Raw genomic sequence first — 26,556 nt, 5'->3', positions numbered from 1 at the left:
TTACATGGGGGCGGAGCCATGACATCACAACACTCCATCTCCGTGATCGACCATAATCAGACCCGGAGTGAACACACTCCGGGGACTGATTTTAATGGGGTGTGGCGTGCAAGATCATGGGGGTGCCAAGCGGCGGGACCCCCCTGATCAGGCATCTTATCCCCTATCCTTTGGATAGAGGATAAGATGTCTAAGTGCCGGAGTACCCCTTTAAGCCCTGGGTTACTGAAATATCTCCTAGCCTGGTCCTACAATCCTGAGTCATTCTTAATCCCATATCCCAATGTACCTATTATATGTACAATTGACACTGAACTTAAAGTATACCCGTCAGATCCAACAAAAAAACTTTTTTTTTATATTACTCAGTACCTAATCCTGACCATGTACATCTCATTTTTATGTGTCTAGCACCTTTATTTATTTTTTTATTACACTTTTAATTTAGCTCACTAGTCTGAATTCCTCTCAAAGGGAGGGGGCGTGGTCTCACTGTGCAGGTCTCCGCCTCCTCCCTCAGTATGCTGTCTGCTCACTTCTCCCCTAGCATTAGCAAAACTACAACTCCCAGCTTGTCCTCACTGACAGTAGCAGGACACAAGCTGACAGTGGGAGGATTTTTCCTCCATCTATGAGCCCTGCGCTCACGGCTGTCAATCAAGGAAGTGTGTCCATGACATCGGTGATGACGCACGGACACAGCCGGACTAGTATGTGTCCAAGCAGGCGGGGGGGTGGGGGGGCAGTTGTTTTACTGGCTTTTTCAGTATGAAATACTGATAATTTTCTAATGAAAGCAATTGCAAAACCTATTGGTTATACATGCTTTACAACATATCAAACGTTTTTGTATCTGACAGTGCCCATTTAAATCGGAAGAAAATAAACATTACACTATGCCTATAAAATTGTCTTTACATAATGAATTCTGGCCAATAAAGCATGAGTTATACAGCCTATTGTCTAATGTGTAAAAAGTACAAGATACTAGGCACATTTGTCAATACAGCCAAGCGTTATATCAGTATGTGTAAAGGTGCGTTGATAAATACGACTTTTGGTGTTAATTCTACTCATAGCATTAAATCCAGAAATTAGAGTAACTGCATTGATAAATAATATGCTCCACTTTATCTCACTATGATTTTCAATGGCTTTATTTATCAATGATGCCATTTTTTCACAGTCATATATTTTCTATATACTTTATAATGTATTTTTTTTTATCACAAATCTATAAAACTATGTCTATGCCTTATTCTTTTTACATGACATCTATATGGGGGTGTCAGAAGTTTGCTTCTTTTATCCAACATGTTAATACACTTGCCTTACGACATAGTATTACCAAAAGAAACCAGACAGAACAAGGCAATGTCGCTGGTCTTGCCCCAGGTAATTTTACAGGAATGCTGGGCGATTGTCCCAGTACAAAGCAGCACGAGAAGCCTTTTTTCTTGATCGAACAATAAACATTCAGCAGCTGTGGCTGCAACGTAGCTCTACAAAGTCTCACTTTTCAGATGGCATACAGGTCCAGGAAGTGTGATGTCTGGTAAATATATGGTCCCATTAGAAGTGAGCAAACCAGTTATTAAACACACAGCACTGTTTGAAAGTCTTTGGGACAAATCTAAAATCAAACAAACAAGGTGTGAAATAAAGCGATTACTTCTCTCTCTGACCATTGGGCTTGTTTTCCAACTCCAATCTACTGTATAGCTAAGAAACTGGTGTAGTATAGTGGAAGAATATGTATACATAGAATATGAAATCAAATACTTCTGAGTAGGGTACAAAAAAACACTATTATCAATCCAAAGAAAACAATGTATGGCTGGTTTATAGAGGGTGTGTACAATACACAAGACGTTAATTCTCATATATAATAGGGCAAGTCAGAAGACGCTTAAAATGAAGCTGATTGAAAACACTGGGGGGGGGGGGGGTTATTTAAAGAATTTAGCACCACTTTTTATAATGTTATTTTTGCCACATTTGCACTACATTTTTTAATAATTTACACATAATTTTTAGGGACGTGACGTTGTGTTTTGTGCATTTTACCTTAGATAGTAAAAGGTTATCTTCACTTTCTGGCGCACAGAAGTATAAACTAGTGAAATGGTGTGGTTAAAGGAGAACTCCAGCATATAAAAATTGTTGTCCATACTGCCGGCAGTAAAAAAATAAAGAGGTACATATCTTCCTCCGCTCCTCCGGGGCCTCCGGTAACCGGCTCTGGTCTCTGCCACGATCATCTTCCTGGTTGCTGGTGGTCGGCAAGTCATACTGCGCTCAGCCAATCACCAGCCGCAGTGAAGTTCCGACTCGGCCGGTGATAGGTTGAGCGGCAGTGTGACGTTTTCGGCCCCGGCAGCAGGTGCTGGTGTAGTGAAGAATTTTGTGTCTTGAAGCATTCTCACACTGCCGCTCAGCCTATTGCCAGCCAAGTCGGGACTTCACTGTGGCTGGTGATTGGCTGAGTGCAGTATGACTCGCCGACCACCGGCAACCGGGAAGAGGATCGTGGCGGAGACCGGAGCCGGTTACCGGAGGCGAAGGAAGGTATGTACATCTTTACTGCCGGCAGCATGGGGGACAATTTTTATATTCTGGAGTTCTCCTTTAATACAGGTTTTAGGTGAGGGACAAACGTGTACCAGATTTTCAAAACTCCAGGCACCACCTTTGAAAACCTGGTGCAAATAGCATTGTTTGTGGCGCTAACAAAACTGCACTAAAAACACAAGTCTTTAAATATGTCACCCACTATTGAATTCTGAAGGGATTGTAACAGAGGAAAAAGGCAACTTCTTTTTTTCAAGTGTCACTCTTGTCCATGTGTTTGATTCAAGTGAATGATACTGAGCTGCAATACTAGACATAGCCCATAGATAAGAGTGGCACTGTTTGTGAAGAGAAAGCAGACCTATTTTATTGTCAGACTATCACTTTAAGGGTCTATTCACAAGTACAGTATTCTGTGCAGATGTGATGTGCAGGATTTCAGGCTGTGTTCAGTCATTCAGTTCACATTGAGATCTGCAGCAGAAAATCCTGTGCATCAAATCTGCGCAGAATACTGTACGTGTGAATAGACCCTAAAAGCTGGACTACTAGTAATAAGCAAATTTGGTACTGTAACCCTAAAGACCTCCTGAACATTAAGGATTAGCATTTCTATTATGTAAGGGAAAGGCCATTTAGACAGTGCATAGATTTTTCTATATATATATATATATATATATATATATATACTCTTTAATCCCATTGGTTTATTCATCTATCAACAAACCATTTGCAAAAAAAGATAAAACATACAGTAATAAAATATACAGTAAACAGAAAGAAAGGACACAAAATGGGAAATTTATTAAAGATTGGCATTTTACACACTGGTATTGAGAGAACATTTGTTCAGTAAAATGCTCCAAATGTATATAGGTGCAAGACATTTTATACATTTGAAGAATCTTTGTGCACCACATTCTACACCAACTTTCTGTAATTCATGTCTTCAACGTTTTCGGACATTCCAGTAAATGTGTTGGGAGCAATGTGAGACCAGGCCCTTCCTGCTAAGCCACCCCTTCTCAGAAAAGTGACTTTTTTTTGTTTTTTTTTACCATTTTAACACTGTTCCCTATTGCAGATTATTTAAAATAATACAATACAATATAAAAAAGCAAACCAAAGCCCATGCACTTATTGGCCCTGATTTACCATTGTAAACCTGACAGGTTTTGTTGGGTTGAGCACCAGATTCTGGCGCATTGCGCCTGAATTTGCACCAGAATTTGCACCAGAATTGGAAAAAAAATAAAAATAAACCCGATCAACTTTTTTTTTATTAAAACCCACAAAGAAAACTACATTCCACTCTTAGTAAATCAGGGCCATTTCATTTGCCATTTGTGCACAGCCATTTTGGCCTTTGGGAGAAGACCAGAGTCTTCTGAAACAGACTCGTCTCTAGGATCTAGCAACAGTATCTTTAGAAATAACTCTCATATGAGCTCAGCTGGATATTGGATTGATGCTTTGCTGACAGCAAAGTAAGGGAGATGCATCTTGGCAGCAGTCAACAAACTCAACAAATGTCAGTCCACATCTCAGTCTGTGATGTTAGAATGTTAGATGAAGAACGTCCAGCCCACATCCAGCCCACAGTGGTGCAGTTCACTGCTGTCCACCTATCTTCAGTATGAATTGATGTTTTGAAATTGTAGCTTAAACTATACTTGTCATTTGGTACCTAAATCCGTCCAGAATTCAATGCTGATATTTTTCTGTATATTTCCTTATTGAGGCTGAAACATGGTTATTTGGCTCCATGACTTCAAAACCTCTTCTACCCTCCAGACAGGGAATAATAAGATTCATTGACTGTGCTGTCACTTGAAGCTTAGAAGCTTACCTTGTGCGGAATATCCATTGAAATACGTCTGTCTTTGTCTTCATTATACTGTATAAATCGTTGTGTATTTTATACACTCTGCAAATTACCGTATTTATCGGCGTATAACACGCACTTTTTAGGCTAAAATTTTTAACCTAAAGTCTACCTGCGTGTTATACGCCGATAAGCCGCTGCAGTTCAATGATTTAAAGTGGGCGCTTTAAATCAATGAACTGCAGCGACTTTGCAAGTGCAGAGACCGCCAGCGCTGCTGGCTTCTCTGCCCCTGCCTGCCCTGGGGTCTAGAGCCCTGCTGCCGGCCCTTCTCTCCCCCTGGCTATCGGCGCTACTGCCCGTTCTCTCCCCCTGACTATCGGTGCTATGCGCTGCACGGCGCGGCGCAATGACGTCACTCGTCATTGCGCCGTGCAGCGCATAGCAACGACGCAGGGGACGCACACCAGAGGCCTGAAGCAGCGAGGACCCGACCCCGGCAACAGGTAATTATGCAACCGGGGATGGGGGGAGGCACCGGGGCAGCAGTGATGGCAATGGGTGCCGCTGCCCCTTCTCTCCCCCTGGCTATCGGCGCCGCTGCCCCATTGCCGGCGCCACTTCTCTCCCCCTGGCTATCGGCGCTGGCAATGGGGCGCCGGCACCGATAGTCAGGGGGAGAGAACAGGCAGTGGCGCCGATAGCCAGCGGGAGAGAAGCGGCGGCAGCAGGGCTCTAGACCCCAGGAAAGGCAGGGGAAGAGAAGCGGGCAGCGACAGCCTCTCTCCCGCTGCCTTTCCTGGGGGTGTATCAGGGTATACACATGTACACTCACGCACCCTCATTTTACCATGGATATTTGGGTAAAATACTTTTTTTACTCAAATATCCTGGGTAAAATGAGGGTGCGTGTTATAGGCCGGTGCGTGGTATACCCTGATAAATACGGTACTTATTTAGAAGGTATAGTGACGTGTCCCATAGACACTGTAATGTATTTGTTACTATAAATACATATTTACTATAGATCCAGTAGCTATTTTTCTAAAGAAAATGACACAGTAATGCCCTTGGTGATGATATTCTATGGCACCACCATGTCTGGTGCAGCTGATGCCAGATACAAGTGCCAATCCAGTGGTTGACTGGCATTAAACTAATAATGAGGTATATGCCTACAAGCTACAAGGTTTGATCTCTACTATGAGTAGTGAGATGCACTTATGCTATAAGTGTAGCTAAAATCTTACACTGCCCAAATGTCCTCCATTCTGCTGGGCTCTAGTACCAGAATTTGTTTTCAAGATCCACAGTGGTCAGAACATAGAAACATAGAAGGTGTCAGCAGATAAGGACCATTTGGCCCATTTAGTCTACCCAATATTCCTAATACTATCGATAGTCCCTGGCCCTTTCTTATATAGAATAGCCTTATGCCTATCCCATGCATGTTTAATGGGGTACTCTGCCCCTAGTCATCTTATCCTCTATCCAAAGGTTAGGGGATAAGATGTCTGATTGCAGGGGCCCAGCGCTGGGATCTCCCGCGATCTCCCTGAAGCACCCAGTATTTGTTTAGAATGCTGGCTGTGGCTCCGGAGGCTCGTGACATCATGACCAGGCCCCCTTTGGCGTCAAACCATGCCCCTTCAATGCAAGTCTATGGGAGGGTGGGTGGTGGCCATCACACCCCCTCCCATAGACTTACATTTAGAGGGAGGGGGCGTCACATCACGAGGGGGGCGTGGCTGTGACATTACGAGCCTCCAGTGCTACACTGCTAGTAATCCGTCACAGAGCGAAGTTTGCTCCATGCACCGGATGACTTTGGATAGGGATAAAATGTCTAGGGGTGGAATACCCCTTTTACTGTCTTCAGTGTATTTGCAGATACCACTCAGTAAACCGTTCCATAAGACATAAATGTCCAAAAATACATTTATAGATTGTGGGCTGAACAAAAACAAAAGTGTCCTCACTTGTATATCACATGGGATTTTCTTAATTCATTATTTAGTGCTGGCCGGGCATCAGTCCGAATTTAGTGAGCCTGCGCTCGTGCCCTGCCTGTCAAACAGAAAGGCGGGAGCGAGCGCTGTGAATGCCGGGGCTGCACACAATGTCTCTATGGCCTCGTGCGCCGGCAGTCCCTGCCCCCAACATCTACAGTCTGGTGGTAGTGCAGGCACTGAATCTCAGTGCCGTGCTGATGCTCCAGGACTGTACATGTTCTGTATGGGTAAGTCTGATCTGAGGTTTTATTTCACAGGGGGAAATGAATAAATTACACCAAATATAATTTATCAAGGAGGGGGGTTGTTCAGATGAGGTAAGGGATGAAGCCGGCGCCCAACAGGCTTCAGTGACATTGCGCCTGCTAGAGAAGTGGGCTTCCTGCTCAGCCAGAATGAGCAGCATTAGAGCCATAAAAACACCACTTTAGAAGGTAGGAAAACATTTTTTAAAGGCAGGGAGGGGGTTAGGGATAGATGACCGATAGGTAGGAACAGAAGAAAAAAAAAAAAGAAAGTGGGAGCTACTCATTAAGTGGTTTATTGAAAATTGTTATATCCCATGAGTCCTCTGAGTGACTTATCTTTTACATTCAAAATCAGCCTTTGTCACAGACTGCAAACATAGACAGTGTAAGTGAAAACCTTCACTTAGACAAGCCACATTCTTGAACCTAGTAGCTCAAGTGTGCACCTGTAAAATTGTTAACATATCAGGCATGTCAGAAAGATATATCAAGTGTTCAATAAACACAAAGCACTGACCTGTGAAGCACCTGTTTCAAAATGTATTATATATATTCAGTTTCCATAAAAGTGCACAGCATTATGGGCATGTGACATTAAGTGCCTATATTGTAATGAAAGAGCATATCAGAAAGAACTAAAAAGTGGATAACTATGGAGCCAAGGATTCTGGCTCTTATCTCTTATTTTTGGTGCCATAGCTGTCCGCTAATTGGTGGGGGTTCTGCCTTCCGGCACTCTTACGATCAACTATTGATGGTCTATCTTGTGGATAGGCAATCAATAGTTTTTGGCCAAAAAATCCCTTTAAATAATGTATTTTGGATAGGACATGAAAAAGAAAGTAGAAAAAAATCAATAATGCAATTTGAAAATCCTAAGCATCATAACAAACTCAAGAAAACATACACATAAGTACTCTCTATATAATTTGTACATACACCGCAATTACACCATATCCACATCAGTGCTGCAAAGCAAAGCAAATAGTGACCATACAGCAACTTTTGGAATCAAGAAATTCTGCTGTATGAACAGAGCAGCAGAATCCTATTGAAATCAATGGAACTCTGCTGCTGCAGAATGTCTGTGTGAAAAATTCATGCGGAATTCCGCACAAACATTCTGCCATGTGAACCCAGCCTTAGGGGAACTCCGTTGGCAGAATTCATTCTAGCGGAACACGAGCGGAGAAAACAAAAATGCAAGATGTTTGTTTTTTTCTGCTCAAATCCTGCAAAGAAACAGACGCCAGACAGAATCCATATGGACATTAAAAGTCAATGGATTCCACCAGGTTCAGATGGTGTCTGTTGTGCAATAGACTGTCCGGGTAAGTATTTTTTGTCAAGGGCAGACTTGGAGCTCTGATGCAGATATGCACTTAGTCTTGGTAGAAATCAGTGTTGAGCGCGAATATTCGAAATGCTAATTTTTAACGTGAATATCGTCACTTCGCAATTTGGTGAATATTTAGAATATAGTGATATACATTTGAAAATGTTTCATGCAAATTTATGCGAAAATTCATGCCAATACTTATGCAAATATTTATGCGAATATCGGCACTTCCAGACTGGACACTGATCCCTCCCTTCTTTTAGGTGAAAGATATAATTGCGCATCACGAATTTGCCCATGGAAAAGACTAAAAGACTTGCCTTCCTCATAACCCTCTAACTCCTCTGGCTGCTCCTGCTCTTCCTCTCCTGTCAGATGACAAAAAAAAACGCCCACCTCGTGAAACATAAACTGTGCTCCACTGTGCCCCTCCCCCTCCAGTTCAGCCCCCACAGGGCTCATGTGGCCTTGAGATGTAGGCGCTATTATGGACATTTATCAGCGGGTTTAGTCAGGTTTTCTTTACTATAATTGTCGCAAAATTGTCGCAACTGCGACTACGTGATTTTTCGTGCAACATTTTGACTGGAAAGTGAGAAAAGGAAGTTTTCCAAAAATTAACTTCGTAGTAATAATTTTAAAATGGACTACGGGTAGTCAGGTATTTATTAACTGCGACAGTCGCAACTGCGCAAAAAAAAGTCACAACAGGGTTAAAAATTGACTAAATTTACTCCAGCTCAAACATGGAGCAGAAAAAGCTACTACCAAAGTAAAAAAGGAAAAATTGCTTACGTGAAAGAAAATTATCAACAGGCTTAAACCAGTTGATAAATAAGTCACACATTGATAAATGTCCCTCTATGTCTCCAGTGCCCTAACCAGCCATTGTTTCCAACACGTGTTGTAGTAAATGAAGTACTGGAATGACGTTGTTCATCCTGTAATCCTGGTGACTGACTAATAAGGTGGCTTCCTCAAAGGGCCTGAGCAAACGGCAGGTGTCAAGTATGAGCTGCCACTGGTTGACATTAAAGTTACACAGGGGAGTCCCCTTATACGCTTGGATCATCAAGAAATCGGTGATGGCTTTTCTCTATTCCTATAGTCAGTCCAACATATGGAGGGTGGAATTCCAACATGTTGGTACATCGTAAATCAGACTATGTTGGGGGATACTGTTCTGATGCTGCAGCCCAGGGAGGGTGTGCTTTGCGGTGTACGAGTAGCTGAAGTGCATGCAAAGTCTCCTTCCCATTGTTAGGATGTCTTGCAGAAAGGGGGAACTCTTCAGGAACCGCTTGACAATCAGATTGAACATGTGTGCAATGCAGGGCGCATGTCTCAGGTTTCCTTGCCGCAGCGCAGACAAGATGTTCTTCCCGTGGTCGGTCACCAGGGTTCCCATTTCCAGTTTTCGTGGAGTAAGCCATGATTCGATATCTTGATGAATGACTTTTAGCAGTTTCTCCTGCTCTTCTTCTCCTGTCAGATGACAAAAAAAACGCCCACCTCGTGAAACATAAACTGTGCTCCACTGTGCCCCTCCCCCTCCAGTTCAGCCCCCACAGGGCTCATGTGGCCTTGAGATGTAGGCGCTATTATGGACATTTATCAGCGGGTTTAGTCAGGTTTTCTTTACTATAATTGTCACAAAATTGTCGCAACTGCGACTACGTGATTTTTCGTGCAACATTTTGACTGGAAAGCGAGAAAAGGAAGTTTTCCAAAAATTAACTACGTAGTAATAATTTTAAAATGGACTACGGGTAGTCAGGTATTTATTAACTGCGACAGTCGCAACTGCGCAAAAAAAAGTCACAACAGGGTTAAAAATTGACTAAATTTACTCCAGCTCAAACATGGAGCAGAAAAAGCTACTACCAAAGTAAAAAAGGAAAAATTGCTTACGTGAAAGAAAATTATCAACAGGCTTAAACCAGTTGATAAATAAGTCACACATTGATAAATGTCCCTCTATGTCTCCAGTGCCCTAACCAGCCATTGTTTCCAACACGTGTTGTAGTAAATGAAGTACTGGAATGACGTTGTTCATCCTGTAATCCTGGTGACTGACTAATAAGGTGGCTTCCTCAAAGGGCCTGAGCAAACGGCAGGTGTCAAGTATGAGCTGCCACTGGTTGACATTAAAGTTACACAGGGGAGTCCCCTTATACGCTTGGATCATCAAGAAATCGGTGATGGCTTTTCTCTATTCCTATAGTCAGTCCAACATATGGAGGGTGGAATTCCAACATGTTGGTACATCGTAAATCAGACTATGTTGGGGGATACTGTTCTGATGCTGCAGCCCAGGGAGGGTGTGCTTTGCGGTGTACGAGTAGCTGAAGTGCATGCAAAGTCTCCTTCCCATTGTTAGGATGTCTTGCAGAAAGGGGGAACTCTTCAGGAACCGCTTGACAATCAGATTGAACATATGTGCAATGCAGGGCGCATGTCTCAGGTTTCCTTGCCGCAGCGCAGACAAGATGTTCTTCCCGTGGTCGGTCACCAGGGTTCCCATTTCCAGTTTTCGTGGAGTAAGCCATGATTCGATATCTTGATGAATGACTTTTAGCAGTTTCTCCCCTGTGTGACTCCGTTCACTAAGGCAAACCATCTGAAGAACAGCATGACTCCGCCGTGCCCTGCACACATGGTATGCTGGAGGGGCACTGAGACTTGTCCCTGCAGTGGAGGCTGAGGACACAGTGGAGGATGAGGAGGCGGAGTCGCACACTGTCACAGGACCAACGGCCTGAGAGCGTGGAGGCAGAAGCGGAGTGACCTCTCCAAGTTGCTGTTGTGGCTGTGCAGGACCACACAGCTAGTTACAGCTCCACACATCGGCACTGCCATGCACTTTGGTACACACCAACAGGCTCAAGGACTGGCCCACCTTCTGTTCCACAAAATTGTGCTGGGCTGGTACTGCCTTCTTTGCAAAGAAATGACGGCTTGTACTCTTCATCTTGGCTCAGCACAAGCCATCAGTTCTCTGAAAGGTGCAGAGTCCACCACTTGAAAAGGGAGGGTCTGCAGTGCCAGCAACTTGGACAGGAGCACATTCAGCTTCTGTGCCGTTGGATGAGTGGGTGCATACTGTTGTTTCTTGGACATGGCTTCTCCGAAGGATTGCTGGTGGAAGGACTGACTCGAAGTAGGAGGAGCTGGAGCATCTGGAGCAACAGAAGATGGGTATGACACACAGCTCCCTTAGGCTGAGGTGGTGGAGCCTTTGCTGGCTGAAACAGGGAGCAGCGTGCCACTGGGTGATGCAGCAGGCTAGACCACCACATCGGAACCTCGGTTCTCCCTGGTCGCTATATGATGACGCTGCATATGTTGACGCAGGGCCGTTTTGCCAACATTGGGACCCTGCCCACGCTTCACCTTCTGCCGACACATCTTGCATGTGGCCAGGTTAACATACACCACGGAGTAGCTCATTTTCCCACCAACAGTCCCCACTGATTGACTGCTACTGCTGCCGATGCCAGGAACCCCTGTTCCACTACCTCCCGGGAAGGTAGGCTGCCATGAAGCAGGTGGTCTACCCCGGGCACATTTGGCTCCAGACTTTCCACTTCTGCCACCATGCTGACTGCCAACCATGCTACCACCTTGCTGGCTCAGCTGCTGCCTCACAGGCAACCTGCAACCTTCTGATGATTAAGCCCCTTCTGCACCCGGCTCCCGAGTGCGATCGGCTTCATCACCATCGAGTTGTGTCTGCACGTTACTGATGTCCTCCTCAGGTTCCTCAACAGTGTCTGCTTCAGGAGCCTGAACGCTCGCAACACCACCTCCCATGCCACTCTCCTTATCACTACTTGTCCACCTGGCGGAGGAAGCGGCGGATGTCTCCTCCACCTTTTGGCTGGGCAGTAGCTAGTATAGAGATGTCACTTGTGATGAAGTGGATGACCGTGTTAACCAATCTATGACGGCAGATGGGTTGCTGGTCGAGACACGACAGCAAGCTGATACCGGGAGCACAAGCCTCTCGCTGCGACTCCTGCTGCTACTCACCCCTAGTCTGCTGCCACCTCTGCATGATGAATTTTGGACTCTGCCACTCCTCTTTTAATGTCCTGGCACTTCTCTGCCTGACATACTTAGTGTGTATATGAGGGGAGTATAATTTGCTTCACTACGCTTAAAACAGTATTTGTCTACAACACCAGCAGGTGTGTACTTTTGGCTGGCCTTTCACAGGATCTAGTTCCTTACGACTTAAACAGGAACCAAATAGTACACCACTTAGATGTACGTATGTGGTATGCACACCAGCAACATGTTCCTTGAGAAAGTCAATCTGACAAAACATACGTCAGAACGAGGTCACTGGATGTAATATGGGTGAGTTTTTTTCTGATTGAACCTTATTGTTTTTTATTACTGCAGTTGCACTTTAGGGGAGTTAGTAGGAAGTATACTAGCCCATGATATAGTGCACTCCACTCTGGGTTATGGGTTATAATATTATTGTGCAGTATCGGGCATAAAGCAATAATTTACCTACCTCTGTCCCCCTCTTTTCCATCCTAATATACATGAATGTGTTATTGTATTTTCATTGATTACTGTCACGATGCCGGCTGGCAGGTAGTGGACCCTCTGTGCCAGAGAGGGATTGGCGTGGACCGTGCTAGTGGACCGGTTCTAAGCCACTACTGGTTTTCACCAGAGCCCGCCGCAAAGCGGGATGGTCTTGCTGCGGCGGTAGTGACCAGGTCGTATCCACTAGCAACGGCTCACCTCTCTGGCTGCTGAAGATAGGCGCGGTACAAGGGAGTAGGCAGAAGCAAGGTCGGACGTAGCAGAAGGTCGGGGCAGGCAGCAAGGATCGTAGTCAGGGGCAACGGCAGAAGGTCTGGAAACACTGGCAAGGGACACACAAGGAACGCTTTCACTGGCACTAAGGCAACAAGATCCGGCAAGGGAGTGCAAGGGAAGTGAGGTAATATAGGGAGTGCACAGGTGATAACTCTAATTGGAACCACTGCGCCAATCAGCGGCGCAGTGGCCCTTTAAATCGCAGAGACCCGGCGCGCGCGCGCCCTAGGGAGCGGGGCCGCGCGCGCCGGGACAGAACAGACGGGGAGCGAGTCAGGTAGGAGAGCCGGGGTGCGCATCGCGAGCGGGCGCTACCCGCATCGCGAATCGCATCCCGGCTAGCAGCAGGATCGCAGCGCCCCGGGTCAGAGGACGTGACCGGGGCGCTGCAGCGGAGGAGGTGAAGCGAGCGCTCCGGGGAGGAGCGGGAACCCGGAGCGCTCGGCGTAACAGTACCCCCCCCCTTGGGTCTCCCCCTCTTCTTGGAGCCTGAGAACCTGAGGAGCAGACTTTTGTCAAGGATGTTGTCCTCAGGTTCCCAGGATCTCTCTTCAGGACCACAACCCTCCCAGTCTACTAAAAAAAAATTTTTTCCTCTGACCTTTTTGGCAGCCAAAATCTCCTTGACCGAGAAGACGTCCGAGGAGCCGGAAACAGGAGTGGGAGGAACAGATTTGGGAGAAAAACGGTTGAGGATGAGTGGTTTGAGAAGAGAGACGTGAAAGGCATTAGGGATACGAAGAGAAGGAGGAAGAAGAAGTTTATAAGAGACAGGATTAATTTGACACAGAATTTTGAAAGGACCAAGATAGCGTGGTCCCAACTTGTAGCTAGGGACACGGAAGCGGACATATTTAGCGGAGAGCCATACCTTGTCTCCAGGGGAAAAAACGGGGGGAGCTCTTCTTTTCTTATCCGCGAACCTCTTCATGCGTGAAGAAGCCTGTAAGAGAGAATTTTGGGTCTCTCTCCATATAATGGAAAGGTCACGAGAAATTTCATCCACAGCGGGCAGACCAGAGGGCAAGGGGGTAGGGAGGGGGGGAAGAGGGTGACGGCCGTACACCACGAAAAATGGGGATTTGGAGGAAGATTCAGAGACCCTGAAGTTATACGAGAATTCGGCCCATGGAAGGAGATCTGCCCAGTCATCCTGGCGGGAGGAAACAAAATGTCGCAAATAATCACCCAGGATCTGGTTAATTCTTTCTACTTGTCCATTGGACTGGGGATGATATGCAGAGGAAAAATTTAATTTAATCTTGAGTTGTTTACAGAGAGCTCTCCAGAATTTAGACACGAATTGGACCCCTCTATCCGAGACAATCTGCGTAGGCAACCCGTGAAGACGAAAAATGTGTACAAAAAATTGTTTAGCCAACTGAGGCGCAGAAGGAAGACCAGGAAGAGGAATGAAATGTGCCATTTTGGAGAATCGATCAACGACCACCCAAATAACGGTGTTGCCACGGGAAGGGGGTAAATCAGTAATAAAATCCATACCAATCAGAGACCAAGGCTGTTCGGGGACAGGCAGAGGATGAAGAAAACCAGCGGGCTTCTGGCGAGGAGTCTTATCCCGGGCACAGATAGTGCAGGCTCGCACAAAGTCCCCAACATCCGTCTCCAGAGTTGGCCACCAATAGAAGCGGGAGATGAGTTGCACAGATTTCTTGATGCCCGCATGACCTGCGAGATGGGAGGAGTGACCCCATTTGAGGATTCCGAGGCGTTGGCGTGGAGAAACAAAGGTCTTTCCTGGAGGAGTCTGTCTGATGGAGGCAGGAGAAGTGGAGATCAGGCAGTCAGGTGGAATGATGTGTTGCGGAGGGAGATCAACTTCTGAGGCATCCGAGGAACGAGAGAGAGCATCGGCTCTAATGTTCTTATCGGCAGGACGAAAGTGAATCTCAAAATTAAATCGGGCAAAGAACAGAGACCACCGGGCCTGGCGAGGATTCAGCCGTTGGGCCGACTGGAGGTAGGAGAGGTTCTTGTGGTCGGTGTAGATAATAACAGGAAATCTTGATCCCTCCAGCAGATGCCTCCATTCCTCAAGTGCTAATTTAATGGCTAGAAGTTCTCGATCCCCGATGGAGTAGTTCCTCTCCGCTGGAGAGAAGGTCCTGGAGAAAAAACCACAAGTGACAGCATGCCCGGAAGGATTTTTTTGTAGAAGAACAGCTCCAGCTCCTACTGAGGAGGCATCAACCTCCAATAGGAAGGGTTTGGAAGGGTCAGGTCTGGAGAGCACGGGAGCCGAAGAAAAGGCAGACTTGAGTTGTTTAAAGGAGTCTTCTGCTTGAGGAGGCCAGGACTTGGGATCAGCATTTTTCTTGGTTAAAGCCACGATAGGAGCCACAATGGTAGAAAAATGTGGAATAAATTGCCTGTAATAATTGGCGAACCCCAAAAAGCGTTGGATAGCACGGAGTCCGGAGGGGCGTGGCCAATTTAAGACGGCAGAGAGTTTGTCTGGATCCATCTGTAGTCCCTGGCCAGAGACCAAATATCCTAGAAAAGGAAGAGATTGGCATTCAAACAGACATTTCTCAATTTTGGCATAGAGTTGGTTGTCACGAAGTCTCTGAAGAACCATACGGACATGCCGGCGGTGTTCCTCTAGATTGGCAGAAAAAATTAGGATATCGTCCAGATATACCACATTACAGGAGTATAATAGATCACGAAAAATTTCATTGACAAAGTCTTGGAAGACGGCAGGGGCATTGCACAGTCCAAAGGGCATGACCAGATACTCAAAGTGTCCATCTCTGGTGTTAAATGCCGTTTTCCACTCGTCCCCCTCTCTGATGCGGATGAGGTTATAGGCGCCTCTTAAGTCCAATTTAGTGAAGATGTGGGCACCTTGGAGGCGATCAAAGAGTTCAGAGATGAGGGGTAAGGGGTAGCGGTTCTTAACCGTGATTTTATTAAGACCGCGGTAGTCAATGCAAGGACGTAGGGAGCCATCTTTTTTGGAGACAAAGAAAAATCCGGCTCCGGCAGGAGAGGAGGATTTACGGATAAAGCCCCTTTTTAGATTCTCCTGGACGTATTCGGACATGGCAAGAGTCTCTGGGGCAGAGAGAGGATAAATTCTGCCCCGGGGTGGAGTAGTACCCGGGAGGAGGTCGATAGGGCAATCATAAGGCCTGTGAGGAGGTAGAGTCTCAGCTTGTTTTTTGCAGAAAACATCCGCGAAGTCCATATAGGCCTTGGGGAGACCGGTTACTGGAGGAACCACAGAGTTACGGCAAGGGTTACTGGGAACCGGTTTTAGACAATTCTTGGAACAAGAGGACCCCCAACTCTTGATCTCCCCAGTGGACCAATCCAGGGTTGGGGAATGGAGTTGAAGCCAGGGAAGTCCAAGGAGAATCTCCGAGGTGCAATTGGGGAGGACCAAAAGTTCAATCCTCTCATGATGAGATCCGATGCTCATAAGAAGGGGCTCCGTGCGGAAACGTATGGTACAGTCCAATCTTTCATTATTTACACAATTGATGTAGAGGGGTCTGGCGAGACTGGTCACTGGGATGTTGAACCTGTTGACGAGAGAGGCCAAAATAAAATTTCCTGCAGAACCTGAGTCCAAGAAGGCCACTGTAGAGAAGGAGAAGGCAGAAGCAGACATCCGCACCGGCACAGTAAGACGTGGAGAAGCAGAGTAGACATCAAGGACTGTCTCACCTTTGTGCGGAGTCAGCGTACGTCTTTCCAGGCGGGGAGGACGGATAGGACAATCCCTCAGGAAGTGTTCGGTACTAGCACAGTACAGGCAGAGGTTCTCCATACGGCGTCGTGTCCTCTCTTGAGGTGTCAGGCGAGACCGGTCGACCTGCATAGCCTCCACGGCGGGAGGCACAGGAACAGATTGCAGGGGACCAGAGGAGAGAGGAGCCGAGGAGACGAAACGCCTCGTGCGAACAGAGTCCATATCTTGGCGGAGTTCCTGACGCCTTTCAGAAAAACGCATGTCAATGCGAGTGGCTAGGTGAATAAGTTCATGTAGATTAGCAGGAATTTCTCGTGCGGCCAGAACATCTTTAATGTTGCTGGATAGGCCTTTTTTGAAGGTCGCGCAGAGGGCCTCATTATTCCAGGACAATTCTGAAGCAAGTGTACGGAATTGTACGGCATACTCGCCAACGGAAGAATTACCCTGGACCAGGTTCAACAGGGCAGTCTCAGCAGAAGAGGCTCGGGCAGGTTCCTCAAAGACACTTCGGATTTCCGAGAAGAAGGAGTGTACTGAGGCAGTGACGGGGTCATTGCGGTCCCAGAGCGGTGTGGCCCATGACAGGGCTTTTCCGGACAGAAGACTGACTACGAAAGCCACCTTAGACCTTTCAGTGGGAAACAGGTCCGACATCATCTCCAGATGCAGGGAACATTGGGAAAGGAAGCCACGGCAAAACTTAGAGTCCCCATCAAACTTATCCGGCAAGGATAAGCGTATCCCAGGAGCGGCCACTCGCTGCGGAGGAGGTGCAGGAGCTGGCGGAGGAGATGACTGCTGAAGCTGTGGTAGCAACTGTTGTAGCATAACGGTCAGTTGAGACAGCTGTTGGCCTTGTTGCGCAATCTGTTGTGACTGCTGGGCGACCACCGTGGTGAGGTCAGCGACAACTGGCAGAGGAACTTCAGCGGGATCCATGGCCGGATCTACTGTCACGATGCCGGCTGGCAGGTAGTGGACCCTCTGTGCCAGAGAGGGATTGGCGTGGACCGTGCTAGTGGACCGGTTCTAAGCCACTACTGGTTTTCACCAGAGCCCGCCGCAAAGCGGGATGGTCTTGCTGCGGCGGTAGTGACCAGGTCGTATCCACTAGCAACGGCTCACCTCTCTGGCTGCTGAAGATAGGCGCGGTACAAGGGAGTAGGCAGAAGCAAGGTCGGACGTAGCAGAAGGTCGGGGCAGGCAGCAAGGATCGTAGTCAGGGGCAACGGCAGAAGGTCTGGAAACACTGGCAAGGGACACACAAGGAACGCTTTCACTGGCACTAAGGCAACAAGATCCGGCAAGGGAGTGCAAGGGAAGTGAGGTAATATAGGGAGTGCACAGGTGATAACTCTAATTGGAACCACTGCGCCAATCAGCGGCGCAGTGGCCCTTTAAATCGCAGAGACCCGGCGCGCGCGCGCCCTAGGGAGCGGGGCCGCGCGCGCCGGGACAGAACAGACGGGGAGCGAGTCAGGTAGGAGAGCCGGGGTGCGCATCGCGAGCGGGCGCTACCCGCATCGCGAATCGCATCCCGGCTAGCAGCAGGATCGCAGCGCCCCGGGTCAGAGGACGTGACCGGGGCGCTGCAGCGGAGGAGGTGAAGCGAGCGCTCCGGGGAGGAGCGGGAACCCGGAGCGCTCGGCGTAACAATTACTATGTGCAATATCATCACCCAGCCCCACTAGTACTTGTTTTTATATTCCTGATGTTCCTTGTGTGTCATGTTTAATTGATATTAATAAAGATTATTATAGTATCAGTAGAAATTGCTCAGTTCTCTTTTTGTATACAATAGTTTTCTATGAGCTATACTGAGATATAGTTTACAATATGACCCAAGGCCGTAACCATAATGATGGTACTTTTTAAGTAACATGGGAGTATTATGCCAGATGGGTATTATTTGTATAATATAGGTGTGTACTTTTGCCTGGCCTTTCACAGTATCTAGGCCCTTAAGACTTTAACAGGAAGAAAATGGTACACCACTTAGATGTACGCACAGGTTACACTTAATAGAGGACAAGCTGCTTTTAGTGCTTTGCTCAATCTAACTAGCTGGCTACTATTAGCTTTTCAGTTGTTGTACACACCAGTGCTGCAGCACACAGTCGCTGTGTACTACATCCAAAATTGCACTTTCTCTCTCAATGTCACTCCCTTCCCTATCAGTGCGTCTAGGCTGGATTTGGGCTTGAGGAGAATCGCTGCTGTAAAAAAGCTTTTCTGTGCCACACGCTGCTGTCTGTCCCTCTCTGCAATAGACGCAGATGTGACTGGGAGGTGAATCGCTGCGGCAAAAATGCTTTTCTGTGCAACACACACTGCTCTCTGTCCCTCTCTCTCTGTAATAGAATGCTGACGTTGCAGGCCGCAAGATGGCTGTAACACTCACGTTTCAGTAGACAGGAACTCCGGTGGATGTGGATCCGCTGGACCTGTGTGGCAGATGAATCGGACCGTGCCAGGGAGCGGAGTCTAAGGTGCCGCTGGTCTTCACCAGAGCCCACCGCAAAGCAGGATGGACTTGTAGCTGCAGGCGACACCCAGGTCGCAACCCTCGGCAATGGCTCGACCACACAGGCGGCTGAGGAGATGCGAGGCACAGAAGGGATGAGACAACTCATAGTCAGGATAGCTAGAGGTCAGGGCAGGTGGCAAGGTAGCGAAGTCGGGATGTAGCAGAAGTTCAGTAGGCAGGCAGTAGAGAAGCAAGGTCAATTAACAAGAGCAGGAGATCTGGTACATGGCAAGGCAATACTAAGGAACGCTTTCACTTGGCACAAGGGCAACAAAGATCCGGCAGAGAACTGAGGATGGTGGAGGAATTTATAAACAAGACACAGGTGGAGACACCAATTAGCGTACTGGCCCTTCAAATCTTAACGCTCCAGCGCGTGCACGCCCTAAGGGATGGGGACACGCGTGCTGGAGCAGAGAGGCAGAGGCAGGAGAGACACCCAGAGAGTGACGGACTGGGGCTCGCATGTGGGTGCGTCCCGCAATGTGAGTCCCAGCCCCGTCGGCAGCAGGAGGTAAGGGGACCATGCGCTCACGGCCAGCGTGTGAGGCAGGAGCGCATAGCGTAACAGTACCTTAACAGTAACAGTAACCCTTTGGTCTCCCCCTCCTTTTACGAGAGATGAAACTCATGAGAAGATCACTGTCCAGGATATTCTCCTCAGGTTCCCAAGATCTCTCCTCAGGACCATAACCCTCCCAGTCGACCAAAAAAAATTCTTTACCTCTCACATTTTTTGCAGAAAGAATCTGTTTAACCTTGTAGACATCAGCAGAGCCGGAAACAGGTGTTGGGACAGGATTATTCTGAGAAAACCGGTTTATGACAAGAGGCTTGAGCAGAGAGACATGGAAGGAATTGGGAATATATAACGTAGCAGGTAGACAGAGTTTGTAGGAGACGGGATTGATTTTTTGTAGAATCTGGAAGGGACCAATATAGCGGGGACCGAGCTTGTAACAGGGAATCTTGAAACGGATGTATTTGGATGAAAGCCACACCATGTCACCAGGAGAGAAGGACGGAGGAGGTCTTCTACTTTTATCTGCTTGTGCCTTCATGTGAGAAGTAGCCTGGGACAACGACTGTCGGGTTTGTTGCCAGATGGTGGAGAAGTCACAGACCAGCTCATCAACAGCAGGCGGAGACTGGGAGAGGAAGAGGAGGTGGGAGATGGAGTCCGTAGACGACAAAAAAGGGAGACGACCTCGTAGACTAAGAATCCTTTAGATTATATAAGAATTCAGCCCAGGGGAGAAGGTCGACCCAATCATCTTGGCGAGCTGAAACAAAATGCTGAAGATAAGTCTCAAGAATTTGATTGACCCTTTCCACCTGACCATTGGACTGAGGGTGGTAGGCTGAGGAGAAGTCCAGATTGATGTCCAGACGGTTACACAGGGCTCTCTAGAATTTCGAGACAAACTGCACACCTCGATCCGAAACAAAATGCTTTGGAAGACCATGTAAACGAAAGACATGCAACAAGAAGTATTTCACCAGCTGTGGAGCAGAAGGAAAACCTGGTAGAGGAATGAAATGAGCCATCTTGGAAAACCGATCTACCATGTCCCAGATGACGGTGTTATTATGAGAAGGTGGCAAATCAGTGATGAAATTCATGGCGATATGGGACCAGGGGGTATCTGGAATGGGTAAAGGCTGTAGGAGTCCTGCAGGTCTTTGCCGAGGAGTTTTGTCACGGACACAAGTTACACAGGACCGAACAAAATCAGAAACACGTTCAAGATGGGGCCACCAGTAGTGCCGGGAAATAAGAAGTAGTGCCTGGATGTCCTGCTGTCAAGGAAGAATGACCCCATTTCAAGACCCTGCGTCTCAATCTGGTGGGCACAAAGGATTTTCCCAGAGGAACTTGCTGAATTTCGGCAGGAGCGACAGGAATCAAACCGCCAGGAGGAATAATATGCCTAGGAGTGGAGTCCAAACCAATGACGTCAGAGGACCCGGAGAGAGCATCAGCCCTGATGTTCTTGTCTGAATCGTGAAAATAACAGTGACCATCTTGCCTGGCGGGGGTTCAATCGCTAGGCAGACTGAAGGTATAGAAGATTTTTATGATCAGAGTAGACGCTGACCGGATGAGAAGAACCTTCTAATAAATGTCACCATTCCTCCAAAGCTAACTTAATGGCGAGGAGTTCACGATCTCCAATGGAGTAATTCCTCTCAGCAGGAGAGAAAGTCTTGGAGAAGAACCCACAAGTTACACTCTTGCCCTTGGCGTTTTTCTGAGTGAGAACGGCACCCGCTCCAATAGATGAGGCATCAACCTCCAACGCAAAGGGCCTCTCTGGATCAGGTCTTGTCAGCACAGGGGCAGAGGCAAACGCAGACTTTAAACGGGAGAAGGCCTCTTCAGCCTCTCGAGGCCATGACTTTGGATTAGATGCCTTTTTAGCGAGAGCCACAATAGGAGCAACCAAAGAAGAAAAATGTGGGATAAACTTACGATAATAGTAAGTGAATCCCAGAAAGCGTTGAATAGCACGTAGGCCCGAGGGACGAGGCCAATCCAACAACGCAGACAACTTGTCTGGATCCATCTGCAGGCCCTGATGGGAGACAATGTAGCCAAGAAACAGAAGACTAGATTTTTCGAACAGGCATTTCTCCAATTTGGCGTAGAGATGATTTTTCCGTAGTCGCTGAAGAACCAGACGAACATGAGCACGATGCTCCTGTAAGTTGGAAGAGAAGATCAGGATGTCATCTAGGTATACGACAACACAGGTGTAGAGAAGATCACGGAAGATATCGTTGACGAACTCCTGGAAAACGGCTGGAGCATTGCAGAGACCAAAAGGCATTACACGATACTCAAAATGTCTGTCACGAGTATTGAAGGCCGTTTTCCATTCATTTCCCTTGCGGATACGAATAAGGTTATACGCACCGCGTAAGTACAGCTTGGAGAAGACCTTGGCACCACGTAAATGGTCAAAAAGTTCTGAAATAAGAGGTAGAGGGTAACGGCTCTTGACCGTGATTTTGTTAAGTCCCCTGTACTCAATGCATGGACGGAGTGAGCCATCCTTCTTTCCTACAAAGAAGAAACCTGCTCCAGCAGGAGAAGAGGACTTACGGATAAATCCCTTTTGGAGATTCTCCTGGATATACTCAGCCATGGCTTTGGTCTCAGGAACTGAAAGAGGGTATATCCTCCCACGAGGAGGAGTGGTACCAGGCAGAAGATCAATAGGACAGTTGTAAGGACGATGTGGAGGCAGAGATTCAGCCTGTTTCTTGCAGAAGACGTCCGAGAAATCTTGGTAAGGTGGCGGCAGGCCAGGCAAAGGTGGAAGACGAGAAACAACTTTACGTAGAACAGGTTGGAGGCAAAAATTTTGACACGATTGTCCCCAGCAAATTATTTCTCCAGTTCTCCACGCGGGGAATGGCGTTGCAGCCAAGGAAGGCCAAGAAGAATCTCAGAAGTACAGTGTGTCAGAACATAGTACTCAATCTTTTCTTAATGCGATACTCCCACTTGCATGGCGAGAGATTCAGTACGGAAGTGAACCTTGCAGTCCAGATTTTGTCCATTAAGAGAGGAGATGAACAAGGGCTTGGCAAGCCGAGTGACAGGAAGATGATACTTGTGGACTAAAGCCGCATCAACAAAGTCACCTGCTGATCCGGAGTCCAGAAAGGCTGTAGCGCTGAAGGAAGACTTGGCTGAAGCGAAGACTTGTACGGGAATAGTTTAGCATAGAGAGGTAGTATTCACACCCAGAGACACCTCTCCTACATACCCTAGGTGCGGGCGAAAGGTACGGTCCTTGAGAAAGTGCTCCGGGCTAGCACAGTGCAAACACAAATTCTCATTGCGTCGTCGTGTCCTCTCTTGCTGGGTAAGACGAGAATGATCTCCCTGTATGGCCTCCTTGGCAAGAGGCGCAAGAGACAGAAGAGGTGGATGTTGGGACACAGGTGTCAGGCGGGCAGATTCCCTCTCAAAGCGCAATTCCTCCTGTCTTTCGGCAAAACGCACATCAATGCGTGAAGCCAAGTGGATAAGTTCAGACAAAGAAGATGGAAGATCTCGTGCTGCATCTTTAATCCTGCTTGAAAGTCCTTTTTTAAATGTGGTACACAAGGCCTCTTCATTCGAGGCAAGTTCTGAGGCTAGAATGCGGAACTGAACCGTGTAGACTCCAACGGTAGAATTCCCTTGAAAAAGGTTCAGCAACACCGTCTCAGCTTAAGAGGCACGTGCGGGTTCCTAAAAGACTCTGCGAAATTCTGCCAAGAATGCCGACAAATTGGAGGATACAGGATCATCACGGTCACAAAGAGGTGTAGCCCAAGCCAGGGCTTTTCCGGAAAGTAGACTAATGACGAAGGCAACCTTGCTATGTTCAGTCGGAAACAGTTCAGACATGAGCTCCAGATGCATGGAGCACTGTGTAACAAAGCCTCTGCACGACTTGGGAGCCAGGAGAGACTGCAGGAGCTGGAGGAGGGAGTGGGCCAGATTGTGGTATCTGCTGCTGTTGCAAGGCCAAAAGCTGTTGCATCATGGCTGCCAGTTGAGAAAATTGCTGCGCCTGTCGGGACAACTGCTGTGACTGACGTAACACAACGGAGGAAAGATCCGCAACTTCAGGCAGTGGTACCTCAGCGGGATCCATGGCCGGATCTTACTGTAACACTCACGTTTCAGTAGACTGGAACTCCGGTGGATGTGGATCCGCTGGACCTGTGTGGCAGATGATTCGGACCGTGCCAGGGAGCGGAGTCTAAGGTGCCGCTGGTCTTCACCAGAGCCCGCCGCAAAGCAGCATGGACTTGTAGCTGCCGGTGACACCCAGGTCGCAACCCTCGGCAATGGCTCGACCACACAGGCGGCTGAGGAGATGCGAGGCACAGAAGGGATGAGACAACTCGTAGTCAGGATAGCTGGAGGTCAGGGCAGGCGGCAAAGTAGCGAAATCGGGACGTAGCAGAAGTTCAGTAGGCAGCCGGCAGAGAAGCAAGGTCAATTAACAAGAGCAGGAGATCTGGTACACGGCAAGGCAATACTAAGGAACGCTTTCACTTGGCAACAAAGATCCGGCAGAGAACTGAGGGTGGAGGAATTTATAAACAAGACACAGGTGGAGACACTAATTAGCGTACTGGCCCTTTAAATCTTAAAGCTCCGGCGCGCGGGCCCTAAGGGATGGGGACACGCATGCCGGAGCAGAGAGGCAGAGGAAGGAGAGACCCAGAGAGTGACGGACTGGGGCTCGCATGCGGGTGTGTCCCGCAATGCGAGTCCCAGCCCCGCTGGCATTAGGAGGCGAGGGGACCATGCGCTCACGGCCAGCATGTGAGGCAGTAGCGCATAGCGTAACAATGGCTGCCGATTATATAGGGCTTTGACATCACAGGGGTGGCTGGCTGCTGATAGGTGTCATGCTGCTTGTGATTCAGAGTCATCTTGCAAACCCTTGTTCCCCCCTTCCCAGCATTCCTTGCCCCATGTCCTCACATGTGGATCCACTATTTTAGATGCCTTTGAACCTGGACCGAACTAAATGGCGTTTAATAAAGGGATTTGTGTGATCGAATCGCGGCTATGTTTGCGTTCGTTGTGAATCAAATTTTTCCTGAAACTCGTAATGAATTCGGATTTGTCAGATTCGATTCGCTCATCCCTATTGGTAAACATCACTGGATTTACATTTTTTATTTTATTTATAGATCATTATCTCTTAAAATAATAAATAAAACATTTAATATGGTGCCCAAAACAATAAAATAAACATATTAAATGCACAAAGACGAAAAGGTGGACAGTAAAGAGAAAAGGGTGGCGCAAAAAGAGGGAAGGTGGGCCAAAAAGGGAAGGTTTTGTGTTTACAGAAGAATGGGTGTATCTTAAACAGGAAATGATGTGGTCTTAGGGAAGCACAAAATCTAAATACAACACTGAATATACAATTATAAAAGACATATAGTCATGGCCGTAAATGTTGGCACCCCTGAAATTTTTCAAGAAAATGAAGTATTTCTCACAGAAAGGGATTGCAGTAACACATGTTTTGCTATACACATGTTTATTCCCTTTGTGTGTATTAGAACTAAACCAAAAAAGGGAGGAAAAAAAGCAAATTGGACATAATGTCACACCAAACTGGACAAAATTATTGGCGCCCTTTCAAAATTGTGGAAAAGTAAGATTATTTCAAGCATGTGATGCTCCTTTACACTCACCTGGGGCAAGTAACAGGTGTGGGCAATATAAAAAGCAAACCTGAAAACAGATAAAAAGGAGAAAAGTTCACTTAGTATTTGCATTGTGTGTATGTGTGTGCCACACTAAGCATGGACAACAGAAAGAGGAGAAGAGAACTGTCTGAGGACTTGAGAACCAAAATTGTGGAAAAATATCAACCATCTCAAGGTTACAAGTCCATCTCCAGAGATCTAGATTTGCCTTTGTCCACAGTGTGCAACATTATCAAGAAGTTTGCAACCCATGGCACTGTATGTAATCTCCCTGGGAGCGGATGGAAGTGAAAAATTGATGAAAGGTGTCAACGCAGGATAGTCCAGATGGTGGATAAGCAGCCCCAAACAAGTTCCAAAGATATTCAAGATGTCCTGCAGGCTCAGGGAGCATCAGTGTCAGCACGAACTATCCGTCAACATTTAAATGAAATGAAATGCTATGACAGGAGACTCCGGAGGACCCCACTGCTGAGACAGAGACATAAAAAAGCAAGACTACATTTTGCCAAAATGAACTTGAGCGAGCCAAAAATCCTTCTGGGAAAACATCTTGAGAACAGATGAGACCAAGATAGAGCTTTTTGGTAATGCACATCATTCTACTGTTTACCGAAAACGGAATGAGGCCTACAAAGAAAAGAACACAGCACCTACAGTGAAATATTGTGGAGGTTCAATGATGTTTTGGGGTTGTTTTGCCGCCCCTGGCACTGGGTGCCGTGAATGTGTGCAAGGCATCATGAAATCTTAGGATTACCAATATATTTTGGGTCGCACTGTACAGCCCAGTGTCAGAAAGCTGGGTTTGCCTGAGCTCTTGGGTCTTCCAGCGGGACAATGACACCAAACATATGTCAAAAAGCACTTAGAAATGGATGGCAACAAAGCGCTGGAGAGTTCTGAAGTGGCCAGCAGAGTCCAGATCTAAATCTGTGGAGAGGTCTTAAAATTGCTGTTGGGAAAAGGTGCCCTTCCAATAAGAGAGACCTGCAGCAGTTTGCAAAGGAAGAGTGGTCCAACATTCCGTCTGAGAGGTGTAAGAAGCTTATTGATGGTTACAGGTAGCGACTGATTTCAGTTATTTATTTTTTCCAAAGGGTGTGCAACTAAATATTAACTTAAGGGTGCCAATAATTTTGTCCAGCCCATTTTTAGAGTTTAGTGTGACATTATGTCCAATTTGCTTTTTTTCCCTGCCTTTTTTTGTTTAGTTCCAATACACACAAAGGGAAGA

At 47.2% G+C, this 26,556-nt stretch overlaps 1 protein-coding gene across 1 annotated transcript in view; it reads right to left on the bottom strand.

Annotated features, from left to right (window-relative positions):
* The window catches only part of SHROOM3 (shroom family member 3), a 339,127-nt gene that overhangs the window by 299,499 nt on the left and 13,072 nt on the right, over positions 1-26,556 (bottom strand). The window lies entirely within an intron of this gene.

The sequence above is a fragment of the Hyla sarda genome, chromosome 1 (assembly GCF_029499605.1).
Source record: "Hyla sarda isolate aHylSar1 chromosome 1, aHylSar1.hap1, whole genome shotgun sequence".
Classification (NCBI taxonomy): domain Eukaryota; kingdom Metazoa; phylum Chordata; class Amphibia; order Anura; family Hylidae; genus Hyla; species Hyla sarda.
This window is presented reverse-complemented; position numbering and strand designations above follow the sequence as displayed.